Source organism: Pinus tabuliformis, chromosome 6, assembly GCF_031772625.1.
Source record: "Pinus tabuliformis cultivar Carrire ecotype Pingquan chromosome 6, CPIR1, whole genome shotgun sequence".
NCBI lineage: Eukaryota > Viridiplantae > Streptophyta > Pinopsida > Pinales > Pinaceae > Pinus > Pinus tabuliformis.
The window spans coordinates 1,538,273,513-1,538,289,077 of record NC_142292.1 but is presented as its reverse complement, the minus strand read 5'-3'; positions in this window follow the sequence as shown (position 1 = coordinate 1,538,289,077).

The window sequence follows — 15,565 nt, the reverse complement described above, 5'->3', positions numbered from 1 at the left end:
CGGAATGATATATTTTGGCATATAGTTTGCATTTAGGAATTTCTGAGAGATCACATACGGTAGGACCTAAAAACTGAAACCTAATTGAAGATCAACTGTAAAATAAACCGAATGAATCTAACAACGCATTGGAACTTAACGCATGCATTCTAGAGGTCTAGGCTAGAGACGTGTTCCGGCGTCGTTAAACCTAGTCACTATTGTTTCACATTACGGTTGGGTGATTCCTTCTTTTGTGACTCGATAGTGGTCTAGCACGGATTTGTGCTCCCACGTACCGTCGCGTATATAGGGGAGACCCCACTAGGTTATCATCCTTTATCCATAGGAAGCCGTGTCTGCTGCCTTACAAGCCGTAATGCACTGAACACAGCATTCGGGAAGATTGACTGACGTACGGGAAGTCCCTAGTTTTCATCTGATTACCAAGGTGTATAAGCAGTTTTACGGATTGTTTGGTAAACCCTTTGCCTAGAGTCTCTAGAGTAGTCACTTTTGATCCTTTTCGGACTCCTTAAAAGAAAAGGTGCCAGTGAGCGTCTTGTCACTTCGTGCTCATTAAACATTCGAAGGAGACTAGAGTCATCTTTTTGTCCTTTTCTCGACTCTTAAAACATGAAAAGGTCAAGTTCAGTTCCTTTGTCTTAAAATTTATTTGGCCACGATTCACATTTACCCGGTTAGATCTTGTTTGCGTTAGCTTGAGTAAGGTTCTTTCTCGTTTTCAATTGCAACCTTCCCTGAGTCTACCGGTCAAGGTGTTCCCCCGGATGGAAACCCTAGTTCATTTCCTTCTTTTGGAAATACTGGTGCTCCGTATATGGCAACTTTGTCTTTGCCTGGGTTAACCATCGGTTTGCCCGTATGGTTGTTTTCAACCTTGGTGGTCCCGAGTGTGATGACTCCTGTTCCACCGTCTTCTCCACCCGAACAACATCATGTTTATTCCAAGGTGGACCTCTCCCCTTCTTCGCCTATTTCTGCGTCCTCATCTTCTACTTCGCCTGGCGAAAGTCTGGATTCAAGTAACCAGGTGGCTAAGAAGAAGAAGAAGAAGAAGACGAAGAAGAAGAAGACTCCTAAGCGAGAGGTTAAAAGTACAACTCAAGTCGGGCCACCTTCTGCTCCTCCGCGGAAGGTCAAATTTCCTTGCAGGTTGTGCAAGGAGGACCATCTTCTTCGCGATTGTCCTAGCATTCCCAAGGTCTTAGAAGTATGGTCTCACAATCTGGCCCGCCCCTCATCGTCCTCTGAAGCTCACGGCGATGCTACACTATCAGCTAGAAATGTTAAGGGAAAAGGGAAGATTCGAATCCCCTGTAGACTTTGTGAAGGAAATCATCCCCTTCACCTTTGTCCACTCATGGATAAAGCCTCTGTTGTCTTGGAAAGTCTTACAGCTCCCTCACCTCAACTTTCCATTGGTTATCAACGTCTTTCTACAGCCGCAGATTATTCCCCTACTGACAAAGAGATTGACCAAGATTCCTCTCTTGTCCAGCCTCCTCTTCCTGAACTTGGCTCTGCCAAGCCTGTTCCAGACCAACCATTGATCGGAAAGAGTGTGGACTCGAGTTCACCACCCGTCGACCACTCTGTTTCGGAAGAGCATCATTCCCATGTTCTTCTCGTCTCCTCAGATTCTCTTGAGTTCGGAAATGACTCTCCTATCCCAGCTGCTCCCGAGAGTCCTGCTTCTGTCCCTTTAGAGCAGGGGGGCAATCATACGAGTCCCCCACCAAGTAGTTCAGTCATTTCCTTCGACTGGAGTCGTTTGACCACCTCTCACCTTCCGTCCCATGTGCCTTTCTGGGTTACGATACACGCCTATAATAAGGCGATACCTGGCACTGTTTTGGATGAGGGTGCATCTGTCAGTCTTATGCCTGCCACTACTTGGCAAGCTTTGGGTTCCCCACAACTTGTGCCAGTCGCGCCGAATCTGACGGCTTTTGACGGAGGAACTAGTCAACCATTAGGGATCCTTCCAAAGTTCCCTATTACTTTGGGAGGTAAAACTATTTATATAGACGTATCGGTTACCCAAGGTGCTTTAGATTTCAGTCTTCTCCTTGGTCGTGACTATGTTTATGCCATGGGGGCCCTTGTCTCTTCACTTTTCCATGTGGTTTGCTTTCCACACAATGGAAGAATTGTGACTATCGATCAATTATCGTTCGTTCGTCCATGGGTCCCTCCTGCGCAGTCGTCATACCCTCCTGGTTTTCATCCACCAGTTGCATCTGCCCCACCACAGATCAACTACGTGGCCACCTATCCCGTGCCTGTATCCAGCGATGCCGCCGTCGTGCACAGTGTCCTGGGGGCATTGGGTCCTGACTTCCGAGATGTTACCCTTCCACCCAGAGTGGCACTCTTGGAAGCCCTAACTTCCTATTCATTATGATGAAGTTTGGGCAGAGCATAGTTCCTTTCCTGTGTCAAGCTCCTTAAAAAAAATGAAACTAGTACTTGTTGGAGCATAGTTCGTTTTCTTGTGTCAAGCTCCTTAAAAAATGAAACTAGGTGTCCGAGGATAGTTTTGATTTGTGACGACCTTATTAAAAAATGAAACAAGGGTTATGAGGATAATTCTTTTACTGCGTCAACCTCATTAAAAAATGAAACAACTCCCTTTCCAAATCGAGTCTTTTGATTAAGATCTCGTAAAATACAAGTCGAGTCTTTCATAGATCTCGAGAGTGAACCTTCATTCCATCCACTTTGTTGAATGCAATGAAGCTTGGGGGGAATGTACCTTGAATTGCGTTATTATGCTGGGGGCATGCGAACTTATAACAAGCATAGTTTTTTGTTTCAAGCTTGTGTAAACATGAAACCGAATCTAAGCAGAGTTCTCCATGGTTCAAGCTTATGTAAAAATGAACCCATACTTGATTTACATCTCGTGATTGCCTTTTATCTACTAAATTCTATTAGATGAGCCTTGGTTGTTTCATTCCATCGCCACCATCTCTTTGGCCGATCATATGCTTTCACTTGGTTGTTTATCCTTTCCTGAGGAACCGCAACGATGAGTGGTTTTATTAGCCAGCCTCTTGACCATTACATGTTTTGAGTAGTTCCACCATTACCGGAACCAGTTGCTACCCTTTATACCACTCGTTCCTTCAGGACAAGTCTCCTTTTAAGCTCTTTTCTGACTCGTAAAAAATGAAAAGATTCCCAAGTATTTTTCCTTTTTTGACTCGTTAAAGAGAATAAAAATGGAGGTCTACTTTCAGCTCTTTTCCGACCGTTTAAATGTGAAAAGATCGCCGAGTTATCCCTCTTGACTCGTTAAACGTAAATAAGAGGCAGTCGTCTTTAAACTCTTTTTCGACTGTGTAAAAACGAAAAGATCGGCGAACCTTTGTCGTTTCAGGTTCGTTAACGGTTTCGAATCGACGTGATTCCGATTGTTTTTTTACTTTTTCAGGTCGAAATCATTACTTATGAAAAGTACTCCTCGATCGTAATGGTCGGGCGGTTCTTTCAAGCATTGTTTTATACTTTTTTGGGCTCGCAAGACACAACTTTACGAAAAAGGACACCCCTGGAGTTTCCTTTTCTGCTGTCTTTTCAAACTCTCTAAACATGAAAAGGCGCCGAGTTCTTCCTTTGTCAAACTCGTTAAAACCTGATGACATCGGATTCCGTCAAAATAACGCCTTACAAGCATATGCTATCCCCATCAAGCTTGTTAAAAATAACTGGGGTACTCGCCAGAAATGGCGGGGAAAAATGGAACCATAATTATTGTCGTGTCGGTAGTATGTCGCTCTTGAACATGGCACTTGTCTACTTTCGTGTCTAGGTGGGGATATCTCATCTCATTTTTCACGTGCCTCCGTGGATTTGGGTAATCCTGTTTGACCTCTCATCTGCTCATTGCCTCGTCACCATGAACTCTGATCCATTGATGTCAAATACTGCCAATTCCACTATCGTGCCACCGATATGTTCAAGAGAAGTTGACCTCTGTAGAAAAACAACCTCCCTCTGATAGCTCACATAATCCTGATTCACAACATTCTCTCTCTATCTCGTGTCGCTGATGTGGGAAACATCATGGCCCACCTTCGATCAAGGTCACTTCCTGTCGAATTCAGCTCATTATCAAGGAAGCTGATCTAGAGACTCTCTTCCGGTGCCTTGGAGCCTGCATGCCTCAATGGCAGGTTCTTCGTGTTCGACGTGAGGTTTTCATCATTGGCCTCCGATCGAATGATTCTATGGGTGTTCGACGCCAGATCACTAATTCGCACGCCGTAGATTGTACCTATAGTACCTTGAGGGCCATTGTCATTATTGGTGGTACCTCTCGCGTATGTTAACAGTTTTCAATATTGACTGGTAATCAGACGATGTTCATGCATGTTCGACTTCAGCTCATATATTCGCATGCTTGAACTTGTACTTTTGTTCGGGTCGAGATGGAGCGCAAGACCCTGGATTTTTTCTGTTGTAATCCAGGCGTGATTCTTGTTACATGACTCATTCACTGGATGGCTGCGACCATACCTGAGTCGATTCATTGATCCTAACCAGATGGCTGCGCCCATGCTATGGATCTAGATTATTATGTACTCTGTTATGGATGGATGCGACCATACCACATATATCATGTACTTAAGCTATCAGTTGTATCTCTCAATGCAGATTCTCGGCGGCAGCTACATGTGTTCTTGTAAAGCATTTCACCCCTCTCTCTCTCTTGGGCCTCATGCTTTAGGGGGCATCTGTTACACAGTAATTTGTCACCATTGGTCACCATCCCTGTTACCCCTTTCCCGTACTTTGGAAGACTCATTCCGGGACCTGTGAGCAGTGACATAACTTAAAAACATTTGCATTATGTTCCCCTAAGTATGGACTTCATGTGCCCTGAAGACACTTCCTGCAAAATATCCCTAAAAAGTGCCCTTTTTCCATTAGCGCGGGTCCACAATGTACTACCCGTGCCAGTGAACGAGATCCTCAAAATAAGGTGCGCCCATTGGCGCTCTGTCTTAGAGTAATACCCATGCCAACCAATTTTGGAAAATATTTTTAACAAACGCGTGCCCAGATGTTTTTTCCCTTCAAGTCATGAAGTCTTTTGAGGATAAAGCTCATCTTCTAGATGTCGAGAGTCATCATCTATCCCTTACATCTATCCACAGTGGCTTTTTGGAGATAATGCCAATCCATAATGGGTATCTTGATGCATTGTATCTTCCTCCCCTTCTCCATCTATAAAAGTCTGTCCTCATGCATTTGACAAGCTAGTTTTTGAGTAGTGGTGATAGTGCTAGTAGTGATAACGCTTGTCTTGAGTGATAGTGAGAGTCTTGGAGCATAGGGAGGTTATGCTGCCAGAAGTCTGAGAGAGAAAGGTCTATTGCAAGACATATATAGTTTCCCGCCCAGCCAGAGGAGAGATTCAACGTCAGAACTTTGGTTGTATTTTTCTTTGTTGATTATTCATTAATAAACGACTATCGTTATGGTTCCGATCTTATTGTTCATGTTTGATCTATGTCTTTTCTGACTGATATATAGTTGTATTTAGTGGATTTTATGCTTGTATTCGCTTCGTTCTTTGCATGTGCAGGTATCCATTCACGGAGATCGTGAGGATCGTGACTTGCCGGAGCAAGGGAACGGGAGTATCAACTCTTCTACGACACTAGCATTGGACTCCAGGTTGGTTCTCATAATCCACTTTCAATTTGCAACTAGGAACTTGCATGGTAGCGTTAATTGATTGTTGCTAGACCCATTTTGGCCTAGTGGGATCGCCTCTGTCCGCAGAGGGGATTTACCTCTCCAATAGGAGGGATGGCACTTCCAATCACTTTAACGAGCTGGAGAGGCCAATTGCTTGGTAATCTTTTCATATTTTACAATTCAGATGAAAAGAGCTTAAAGGAGACTCATTTTTTAGGAACGAGTGATGTTTTCAGATAGCAGCTGGTTCTAGGTAAGGTTTGGAACTTTCCAATCACGACAGTGTAGAAAGGTGGCCAATAGGATCACTTGTCGCAGCTATTCCTCAAAAGGGGTAAATAATCAAATGGAGGTGAATGATCGGCAAAAACAGAGTGGAGGTGATGGTAAGAACACGACCAAGGCTCAAAAGCTGATGATAATGCTTTCACAATGGTTATTTACCAAAGGTGGGTTCATTTTTTAACGATCTTGAACTTCACATAAAACTACTCGTGTCAGTCGTATAATAAGGATGCCTCATCAATAGGTTCATTTTTTAGGGAGCTTGCACCATTCGAAATTATGCTCCAACTCCTTTTATTATGTAAGCTAGGAAAAACCAATCCTACAAGTTTAAAGGGTTAAGAACCTACAGACTAAGAAAATAAATGGTCACTTTTCACTTTCACGCAAAAAAGTTTGCATGCCCCTAGGTATAGCGAAGTAGAGTTTCCCAGGTTACCCCTCAATTTGCAGACAAAACATTTGTTCTATCAGGAAAGGCCTACCTTTTCCAAGTTACCCTTCAATTCGCAGACAAAACATTTGTTCTATTGGGAAAGGCCTACCTTCTAATAGAGGTATCTTATTCTGGTCTAATCCCATTTTCCTAAACAGACGGGTGTGTCAGACCAGTCATGTATCCTCTACAGAAACCTACCCTATACCTGAAGTTTTCCTGCCGAAGCGGACCAGGGTGCATGCCCCCTAGGTTTCAATCATGACCACAAAATCACTCGCGCTCATCAGGTGGACAGGCTGGAGATTGATGAGACATTCCTTGCGCAAAAATACCTGTTAGGGATGGCATTTGACTATTAGCTATGTGTGAACCGGGGAATGAAAGCTGGTCTATGAGCTAGACCACTCTGCCTTCATGCGGAAAACACATTACTCGAAAGAGTGAGGAGACAATGGATCCCATGCTATAAATGTAGTCACGCCCAAGGAGTAGATTGTAATCTAAAGGTCCTTGGACTACCATTACATTCAGATAAACGGTTTTCCTTCTTAAAGTTATAGGAAAACTTGGAAGGATCCCTAACGGTCGACTGGTTCCTTTGTCGAAACCTATCAGATATCGCATCTCAGGAAAAAGCGATGGCGAACCAAGTGCTTTCCAAGCAGTTGAGGAAAGGATACTCAGAGAAGCCCCTTCATCTATGATGGTACCATCCATGACCATTTTATAAGTTTGCACTATGATTCAGAATGGTACATTAGAGGGTAAACAGGGTCTGCTTAGTAGATTCCAATAGAAGGAAATGACTAGGTTGCTTGGAGGTGGGACAGAATAAACGGCCGGATACTACTCTGACGAATTTCCTTCTTGCGGTAAAGGAATGGGCAGATTTCCCCCATTTTCATCAGAGTTTGTGTTTAAAAAAAGAATTTGAACGGTGTCGTTCTCATTCTCTTTGGTGACTGTATCATCTGAAGGTAAATCTTTTGAAGCCAAGATGGGGTCGACTGCCGTCTCGACCTGTTGACTTTGGTCCGATGTGGACTTAGAGGGTTCATCTTCAATGATAGGCACTTCGACCAACAACAAATGTGTGTCAGTCGGATTTTCATCTAGCAATGGACTCGGCAAGAGTTTCTTGTATTCAGGAGGAAGTCATTGCGGTGATGCAAGATGATTATCCAAGACTCTTTTAGCCTCATCCAAGAAGGTACAATAGTGGAGAGAATTATCGCCTTCACACAGTCTACAGGGAAATTTATATTTCCCCTTTTGTCCGGTGATTTTGTTTTCTCTAATTGACGGTGTACTCTCAACATGATCATCAGAGGTTGACGACACCGGATTGTGAAAGTGAGGAGACCAGTCCCTTAGGATCTGTGGGATGCAAGGACAATCTCGGTGATAGTGGTCTCCATTGCAGATGACACATGGAGATTTAGGTTTGGACGGTGCAGTGTGTGGATTTTCGCTAGACGATGCATGGTTGCCCCTTTTTGCCATTGGCTCCTTCTTCTTCTTCTTCTTCTCCTTCCCCTTCTTCTTCTTCTCAGTTACTTGTTTTCTTGTTTTACTATCTTCACCAAGCGAAGAGGAAGAAGGAGAGGGAGAGACAAACGGAGTAGAAGTTTTTGGGGGGACTCTGGTATCATCTAGTTGTTGATTTGATTGTTCAAGAATCACGATGCTTTGAACAACAGAGGTCGAGAAAAGCCATACCGGCAGGGAAATTGTTAGTCCTGGAAGGGACAATGTGGCCATATGAGGTGCACCAACATCTCCCCAGGAGGGGAAAGGACTAGGATTTCCCCCAAGGTGAAATCCTTGGTTGGTGGACTCCATTTTATCAACCTAAGACCAACGAGGGAACAGTGACGTTATTCCGATTAAAATAAATTTTAGACACTTTGACATAACTTTCTTTTTCAATTTTTAAGAGTCGAGAAAAAGCTAAAGATGACTCTAGTCGCCTTTGATTTTTAATGAGCTTGAAGTGACAAGTGCTCAGATGGACCTTTTCCTTTAAGGAGTCTGAAAAGGAACGAAAGAGACTACTCTGGAAATCTAGACAGAGGGATTACCAAACAAATCACAAAACTACAGAATACTTTTTACGGTACGGCAGTCAATCTTCCCGAATGTTGTGTTCAGTGCATTGCAATCGATAGGGCGGCAGACACGGCTTCCTAAGGATAAAGGATATAGCCTATTGTGGTCTCCCAATATATACTTGACGGTACGTGGGAGCACAAGTCCATACTGGCACTTATCGTCTCAAAGAGGAGGAATCACCCAACCTACTATGAAAGAAAAAGTTACCAGGCTTTACGACGCTGGAATACGTCTCTAGCCTAGACTTCTAGATGTTGTGCGTTAGGTTCCAAAAGGTTTTTATGTTCATTAAATTTATTTTACAGTTGATATTTCTTAAGAAGTTTTCCTTTAAGGTTCACCACGTGATGTAGATATACAATTCGTAAAATACAATCTAAGATGATAAATAGTCATTTAATCTTCTTTTTGCAATGAAAATCCTAGCTACTAAGGAAAGAGAAATGAAATTCTTTCAACGAAGAGCAGAGAGCACACACTAGATGCACTGTCCTAAATCAAAATCAACAAGCAGTCTAAATTCAAATGCACATGCATGTATTTGTTTTCCACTTTCTTAATGTTTGAATGAAAAAAAGAATGCTAAATACAAATCTGAATTATCTCTTCTTTCAAACCGACAGTACTAATGATTTTCTTTTTCAAAAAAAGACAGGAAGGCAAGACGACACTTTGTGATTTTGAATTGAAAACTACTTTCGACACTTGAAATACTTATAAATTCAGATCAAATACAAGAGTAACAGTGTAATCGACTATCAAAAAGAGAAGTATTCTTTTCTTTGACTGAAAACGACACTTGCGACACTTTCGAATCAAAAGATGACAGTTTGATTAAGCTAATATTTTGTAAATGAGAACTGTGAATGGCGAAAAATACATAAAAACATTCACAAATATTTACACAATGGAGGTTGGATGATGCAAAGAAGGGGATTTCAACAGTGGTCTACTGATCATAGACAGCAAAACTCCTGAATAAAACTGAAGACAGTGAAGAAAAAACCAAAATCTGGAGGCAGATCTAGTCTTGTCTGATCATCGCACCTGTAACACAGGGAAACAGGGATGCATCCCACCTACTGCACACAGGAGGTGCGATGCATCTATATTTCCTAAAGAAGAGGGTGCGATGGTCAAGGAAAGAGACTTTAGCTTGGTTTTTTGTCATAGTTTGCAGTTTAGTTCAAGGATTTAGGCCGAGAAAATGATAGTCAGTAACTACAAAGTATAGGCTGATCTAATGAGGTTACTCAAGCTACCTCTAGGGCACTAAGGATGTTTGCAAGTCAATTTTTCAGTTCGTAAACAAACCTGGAGATTGACTAAAGCAGCGTTGAACTACTTTTCACTTGTATAGCAAATGCAGTTCGAAGGCTAGCTGGCTTAACTTCAGGCTCTGTCTGTGGTTTATGAATCAAACAAATAGAGACAAGCAATCAAACTAATCGCTCCCCATCAGAGTCGCCATTTTGTTATCGGGAAATCTAGTGTCTATTTAGAGCTGCTAGTCCCACTAAGATGGGTAGCTATATTAGAAACAAACCGATTAAAGTCACTTGTTTTTCCTTTACGAGAGAGAGATGAGAAAGAAGCAGAGAGTACCAACCTCAGTCTTCCACTTGGCTCCTTGCTTGTTTCCTTTCCCCTTTGACATAATGTCACCACTGCTTCCTCACTTGTCTCGCTTCAAAGAGCACCTATAGATTCACAGCAGCATAATACCATCAAAGCATAGAGATCTTTCACTATAAACAATATAGGATCAGATATATATTGACCATGCAAATGCATATATCAACACAATATTAAGAGATACAAAAGAATATGGAGGAAAACTCAAATATCTTTATTAGTAAAAGTAGTAGAAGAGAGGATTACAACCACTTGGTCTAACCCAATGCCATCCTCCCAGCTTGAAAGCCCTCTTCACCTCACACAAAGCAAGATCACCCAACAATGTCTTCAAAGAGAAACCAGCAGCACCTCTTTGCAAATATCCAAATTCCAACATCTAGATCTCTGGGATGAGGGATCCATTTATAGATATTTGCAGGGGGGTGAGTCAGCTTCTGGGATTTTGATTAGTGTCATCTCTCTAATAGTTCTTGGTTCCACTTGGATATTTCATGATCTCTTACTCATCCTTGGGCAAACTCATGAAGGAAAGTGTCAAATGAGCATCTTCTAGAAGATTCTCAGGGTCTCCACCTAGCAAACTGCTTGTGCCATTTGTCTGCTCTCGCTCATCGCACCCTACAGAAGGGCTTTTGAGTATGCATCGCACTTTTTGCATGTGGCAGGTGAGATGCATCACACCCTTTGCACTGGGCAGTCTGTATGATCCTGCTTTGACCAGTTCTGAGAGGTTTTTCATGGAGAACTTCTAGGAGATGATGTAATCAGCTGACCTTACTCCTTTAGGGTATGAAACAACACTTTTAGGGACTTAGAAGCCCTTGGTTTATGGACATATGTGATTGGGGTTGCAGTGCCCAAATATGTCTATAACATCGCTTTATACCAGGGCTTCAGTTTATTATGTGACATTGAATGTATAACGGGGCTTAAATTTATTATGTGACATCAAATGTATATTGTGGCTTCACTTTGTTATGTGGCATCTCTTTGTACTATGGAATCACTTTGTTATGTGACATTCCTTTGCTATGTGGTTTTTCTTTGTTATGTGGCCTCCAACATATAGCATAGCTTCATTAAGTGGCATCATATTATATTATCAAAGAAGGCCTCATTTTTCTTATAGCCCTTTCTTCACTATTACAGTGATTTATACATGTTTTCTATATGGCTTATTACCAATGGTTTGATGATCTCTAAATGTTGCCTCTCTTTCATAACAATACTTGAAGATAGGGATCTGTATAAAGTGAGATGGTAGTGACAACAATGTAGGGAATGGAAATGTTATAATTTTTGTAGTATGACAATGTATTCTATTTTCCAGCAAATTGGTACCCTTGATAGTCAAAATGATAGTGATTTTCATGATGAAAGTGAGAGGTGACCTAGTTGGCAATGTTCTTGACATACTATAGTGATCAACAAGAAAGTGAGAAAGTAAACTATGTCTCTATCATTATGACAATAACATAGACATTCATACCTATTCCTGTGGCATGTTCGTGATGATAGTTACCTTGTTACAATAGGGATCTCGAGGTATCAATACGACAAAGGCAAGGATGTATGATAGCTCATGTGACATTGATATTACTAGTTGGCCCTAAGAGGAATATTATGTTTAATGTCTCATTTTAATTTTTATCTAAGCTAAACAATTGATGAACATCTAATAGAAAAATAATCTTTGGATAGGTTCCCCCCTTGTAGGACTTTGTCTTGGTCTCTGACCAAAATTTGGGTATCCCCTTTGTGCATGTTTTTCTTCTGTTGTTCCCTTATGTTTTTTTGCAATGTTGATGTTATTGTTCTTTATACATAATCTATAATTATGTTAATATTTTATGGGGTGAACGTGTGATATGAAAATGATGAAAAAATTTAAAATTCAATTATCTAATGAAAAAAACACTTTAGCCCTAAGAAAAATTAACATGGTCTCAGAGCTAGGCTGAAGAAAAGTCATTAAGGTCACCCCCACAAATACATCTATGATAGATAAAGCAAAATCAAAGGGATGAATATGGAAAATACCTAAAAGAATCTAGGCTTTGTTGGAAACTATAGGGATATATTTCTACAAGTACAAGCTAGGGTTTGGGAGAAATCCTGGAAATAGCCTTTATGAAAAATGATTGATATGATTCTGAATTATTCATGATATGATATGCCATTTAGTTATTCAACTACTTGAAAATTTTATAGAAACCCTAGTATGAATCTTCCTAATATGACAGGATAGGTGATAAGCCCTTGATAGATTCAAAGAAACCCTACGGGAAGGGTATGTTGCAAACGTAATGGCCATTGTACAAATTGATGGTTGAACTCGACTGATAATGAAAGATGATAAAGGATACAAGTGGTGCTCAAAAGGATACATTTATTTTGTCAATGGAATATGGTTGATGGACAATGGTGACTCATGGAGGCCAGATCCAAAGGTAGTTAACAATTTCTTTCAAACCTAATTAAAGATAAGTATTTTTCAAGGCTTATGTTATGACATTGTTTTTTTTAGATGTGTCACTTTTGGACCATTGCGTATTCCTCCTGCACGAATAATTGAATACTTTTTTTAATAACATATTGGATAAGGAAATTTGATCCTTCTTAAAGATCATCATGATGTGGAGCATTGTAGGAAGAGTTAGCACTTAGAGGGAGCTTAGATCCTCCTGCAATCCATGTTTAAGTTAAGCACTTTCTAGACTTACGTCATCTCTTTGTGTCACTATTGTTAATTTATTGGTGATTCTTCTTGCTTGAGTATTTTATTTCTTTCACTCTCTACCTAAATGAGGATGTGATCCATCTTGAGGATCATCAAGATGCAGAGTAGTGTAGGAAGGACAAGCTCCTAGTTGGAGCTGGTGCAAGAAACATTAGAGAAAGTAGGATCAAGATAATTAAGAAGCCACTCCAATTTATAGAGAAGAAACGTAGTCTTTTCTCATCACTAGGTGAACTTTCATTATGATTATTCACTTGGCTATTATTATTCTTTCTCTTGCTCTATGGTCACACGTACTTCAAAAGGAAGTGAGGACCAAGTCCTCTATGTCAATATTGAGAAGGATGCAGAGCCATCCCATGACTTAAATGTCACATGAAATGGATAGGAGCTCAAGTCCTTGAAGGAAGGGTTGTGGTCTCCTTGATTGATAACTATGATTGAAGAAGCTTCCTATTTAGAGGGAGTATATTGAATGAAATAGTTTGATATGATGCTAAGAGCGATATGTACTTCATAAGATGACTATTATTGATATCTAAGATGTAGCTATGTTTGATGCTTCCGTGTTATGGCTCTTGTTGCCTAATGCCTTAGATGTATGTGAAGTAAAGAAGAATCATATTTGTAGAATCGTTGCAGGAACATAAATAGAGGACTGATGATTGTGGACTAAATAAGGCTCCACATGAATTATAGAAAGTCACTTGGTCTTGGAATGTATAAAATGATGGACATATGGTACGAACTTAGATATCTCTTCATGATGAAAGGCATGTATTTTGATAGTTGGTTTTATAATCTAAAAAATTATTCATTGTAGGATTAAGGATATTTCAACATTCAGTGCTAGATGGAGATTAACCCTTGATGATCCATTTCCTGAGATTAGAAGTATATTATAAAGATGATAAGGAATTACTTTTCAATGAAATCATCTTGTCAGAGATGGTTTTTACTGAAGTAGTTAAGAGAGAATACTCTTCATAAATAGGTTTGATGGAATCCCATAATTATCCAACAACTAGACGGATTCTTGATTTGCAATATGTTCTTTGAGCCCTATAGAACCTGGTGTTGGCTTAGGGGGTTTTGATCCAGGTTCAGAGTTAAGTTTAGCCAAACAAATCCCTACACTACTGGCCCTTTGGGCATCAATCTGCGGAGCGTGGACTGAAGTCTCACCTGAGGCAGTATGGGGGGATGCTGGAACCAAGTTTCCACACCTATAGATTAGTGTAATGTCATCTTATACCCTAGCTCTGCCTTACCACGGATCAATAAGACTTTTAGGGATTATCGATATACTTGCCTTAATCGACTTCTAGACCTTCGTGAAGGTCTACGACTGCCTTTTGTGGTCCCTAAACAGGTGAATCATCTACTTACGTGCATCTGTGATAGCTTCTACTTCTATCTTTACCTAGATTGGCTCAGGTATTTGATAACTTTAACATGCATTAAGATATTCTTCACGTAAACAGATGTTATTACTTGCATTCATATAACTATGTAAAACATGAAGATTCACGCATCAATACAACATTAATTCATACACCCATTATTCATCATAACCTAATCACATAAATTCGTAATAAAATTAAATATACCAAATGCAGATAATTCCAGAATAATATTCTTTATTAATTCTTTAGATCTTCTTACAGATTCAAACTACCCTATGCACTTAGCTGCGGACTCTACTCTAGGCCTTTGCACACTTAGTTTCAGAGCCTTCCTTCTACTCTAAGACTCTTCGCTCTTCGATCCTATTAACCCATTACATTCGTCTTCAAAACTTACTTAACTGTCTTAGACTTTATAATACTCTCCTTTTTATACAATCCCATGGTCCGCACACCATGGGTAGATCTTCTAAAGTCGAACAAATTTACATAAACGAAGGGTAAAACCCTTTTATGACACTTTATATCTACGTCCTCCGCAACCACAATTTGCAAAGACTTTACACTTTACATACAAAAACTTTGGCTTTTAGCCTCAAAACTTAGTCTTTTGCCCCAAAATTGACCTCAGGGGACCTTGTCCCAACACCTGGATATGTATGCTGCAAAGCTGGTATTGGGACACCCAAACAATGTAGTCATTCATGATCTGAGATACATTGTTAGATACTTAAGACTATCTGGATATGTTGATGATGTTGAGCACATCTAAGTGTTTCTTTTGGGTCTTCCATGCTTTCCTGGATGAGATATAGTGATAGTATGCATTGTTGCTAGCATGACTAGTTACAAGTCGATATGATTGAAAAATCTCTTTGAAGAGTTGTTTGAACATATGTTGGGCATGACTATGATATACTATGGCATATTATGGATCTAACATGCAAATAATCATGTGTTCCATGACATGTCTGAGCACATTGAGATTAGACATCACTATATCCAGCATATGGTGTAGAGAGGAGCTATAAGGCCCCATCACATTTTTATTGATGAGCAGGTATACAATTAGATCCTTATGTTTCAATATGGAAGTTTTTGATTGACCCGATGTTCTCTAGGTTTCATGAACTATGGAAAATAGTAAGAACCATAAGACTAGTGAAGGCACTAGTGAGACATAGGAGTATCGAGCTGATTGAGGACACTAAGTGTGCTCTTCCCCCCTTTTGA